Raw genomic sequence first — 3,153 nt, 5'->3', positions numbered from 1 at the left:
GCAGAATTTTTTCCAATTTTGGTTTCATTGTGAAAGCAAATAAGCCCTTGTTTGCCACATAAAAGTACTGTGACCTATGAGAAAAGTAGGATTCATCTAACTGTTCTCTTTCCTTGCTGGATAATCTAAGACAAATTATTTATTCTTGCCAAGTCTCACTTTACTCAGCTAGAACAGGAGTATAATGTAACCCCCACTGAAGGGTGACTGTGAATTGCATAATCCTGCATGCACAGTGCCTAGCATGGAGTCTGGATGCCTCGGAGGCATTCAGTAAGTGCCATCTGTGGTTAGGATTATGTTTACAGTGAAGATACTATCAATCATTCATGTCAAAATGCTTTCTGATATCTACCATATACGTGATGCCTTGGTACCCTCATAAAGCTTACATTTCAGACAGCACGAAAGATGAATACGCAAATAATCCAACAGGATGGGTTTTCTTGTGTCTTAAAAATGAGGTTTGAAGAGGCAATAAGATGGTCTTCTTTTTGATGTTTCTAGCCCTACTCTCAGAACTTCAGCTTTTCTCAGCCTAGGCCCCTGAGATTATCTAATTTTTCACAATGTATAAAGCTGTGGAAATCAATCATTCAGACACTGGTTTGTGGGGCAGAAGAGACATAGACTTCCACTCTAACTACAACCTCAGGGTTCAGGTGTCATCCCCGCTGGAGAATTAGTCACTGGGACAAGCAGCAAATAGGAAACAGAAGCCACGTTGGTCCGCCTGACAGAAATGTAAGACAGATACTCATCTAAGAACAGAAGGAGAGAAAGCCTGGCAGATCCCTGTGTCTTCAGATGGTCTCTGTTCCTTCAGTGTTTGTGCATGCCTTCATTCACACCAGTGACTAGCGGACACAGACACAGGGAAAACAGGTTGCTTTCCATTCCAATGAGTCAAAAAAGCAAAATGTTATGGTCTAATTACTAATTATTTTATTTTTGAGGTCAAAAGAGTAACTCACAAATTCAAAGCTGTGTATGTTGTGGTCACAAATGGACAGTAGCAACATTTGGCTCTGATGAGTGCACACACTGAAAACTGGGTTTCCTTCCCGGCACAGCCTCCAGAGCTCAGTGGGCACCCTCATCTCCACTCCTTACCAATGTCCCCTTGATTTCTGGCCACAGTCAGGTATTAAAACCTTCAGTCTCATCCAATTTTATTCAAAGCATGGTCTGTTTATATACCGTTTATTTTTCACCTGCTTTCATCAAGGCAGAGGATGGGATGAGGAGAACAGGGCAATGTTGTGTACCATGCTGTGGTGACAATACCTGGTTAGGTTCTTGTGAGTCTCTGACAGAGACAATGCCCTTGTTACTGACTTCTTCTAATGTTTTTTGTTTTTGTTTTTTGACTTTGGTTCATTGCTAACCACTTAGAACTGGGGTTCTGAGCAAGACCTTCTAGAGAGTCCAAACACCCACAGCATGCTTGCCATCCAAATGTAAACTACAATTTACTCTACTATGGGTCTGTCTCTGTGTGTATTTGTCTACTTCTCCCATAAAAACAGGAACACTTTCTCAGTATGGTGCACCCAAGTACCTGGAGTCACTTGTCATATTCTGCTGAGAGAACTCCCCCACCAAGCTCACAGAGACTAGAATACGGGAGTGTGTGAAGCTCACTCCTGTCCCCTGGCATCACCTGCCTGCTACAGGAACCTCTGAGCTTTACATTCAAGTCTTAGAGCTTCCTGATTTTGCTCGACATGAAGGTGGGGATCAGGTAGACAATCTCCTCCTCCCCATCCCTACAAGGGGAAGAGAAAATACAAAGCTCGAGAAGAGCAGCCCGCCTCGCCATCAGAGCCGTGTACGTCATGAACCACGCTTCCCCAACCCTCTTCACTGGCGCCAGCACCTCCCTCCCCAAACTATGAGATGCTCAAGGAAGAGCACGAGGCGTCTGTGCTGGGGGCGCCCCCGCCCACGACTCCAGTGACGTCCACCGTGATCAACATCCGCAGCGAGACCTCGGTGCCTGACCATGTGGTCTGGTCCCTGTTCAACACGGTCTTCATGAACTTCTGCTGCCTGAGCTTCATCGCATTCGCCTACTCCGTGAAGTCTAGGGACAGGAAGATGGTGGGCGATGTGATGGGGCCCAGAACTGCGCCTCCACCTCCAAGTGCCTGCACATCTTCGCCCTGGTCCTCGGCATCATTCTGACTGTCATGTTCATCATCCTTTGCACCGCGGCTCCAGTAATAATTGCAGATATGATTCAACTGATGAAAGAGTCTTTCCAATACTCATAGTCAATGGCCATGGCCTGCAGCCATGTCCACCACCACTGCTGGCCTGTCCCCAGGGTCTTTGGGCCTGCCCCTTGATTTTATACTGCCATTTCTACTCACTTTGACTACAGTGGGATTCAATAAAGTGCATGTATGTAAAAAAAAAAAAAAAAAAAAAAAAAAAAAACCTCTCTGATCTTAACTTTTTAAAATTTTTTCAGGAAACCTCTTCTCTGATTTACATAGGTATATAATAGTCTCTGGACCAGTGCTTCTCACTCTCTCTGTTTCTTTTTTTTTTTTCTTTTTTTGTAAAAAAATTTTTTTTTTTGAAAGAAAACAAGACTTAGACCCTGACAGGGTCCCACCATCTGTGATCTTTCCCCCAGCATTCTGGCCAATCAGGACCATGGATGTGCCCACTATGTTCAGAACAACCTGGGATGCCCAGGCCTTCCCATATAGCTCCAGTGTCACACAGCCTTGCCAGAACCAGTTCTCTTGCTAATATGTCCCAGATACCTGTGTCTAGTAGTTCCTGCTTCTGGACTGTATAGCCATTACCATCATTATCCTGAATTTCATGCTTAGCTGAAATTTTAAGACAGCATGAAAATCCCATTTCACAACCCATTTACATGTTGTGATGTCAGTTTGAACTATGATCTACATGAAGATTTTAATCATGGATTCTAAAGGGGAAGCTAGTTAATATAGGAATCCATGAGACATATGTGGTATTGCCTTTAAAAAGAAATGTGTATAAAAATCTGCATGTATTCTACCTCTCTCCTTGGCATTGAGTTCTCATGTTCTCCTGGTATTTCTTTATTTGTAACACCAGCCTTTAATCATCAAAAAGGAAGGTAGTAAAAGCTGAAGTAGAGGCCTATGGTGG

At 43.8% G+C, this 3,153-nt stretch overlaps 1 pseudogene; it reads left to right on the top strand.

Moving 5' to 3' along the window:
• Nucleotides 1–1,838: 1,838 nt before the first annotated feature.
• Nucleotides 1,839–2,276, top strand: LOC102500679 (interferon-induced transmembrane protein 3 pseudogene; annotated as a pseudogene).
• The last annotated feature ends 877 nt before the right edge of the window (nucleotides 2,277–3,153 follow it).

Source organism: Tupaia chinensis, unplaced genomic scaffold (genome assembly GCF_000334495.1).
Source record: "Tupaia chinensis unplaced genomic scaffold, TupChi_1.0 Scaffold143247_2, whole genome shotgun sequence".
NCBI lineage: Eukaryota > Metazoa > Chordata > Mammalia > Scandentia > Tupaiidae > Tupaia > Tupaia belangeri.
Note: the sequence above shows the minus strand (reverse complement) of the source record. Positions and strands in the feature narration are given on the sequence as shown.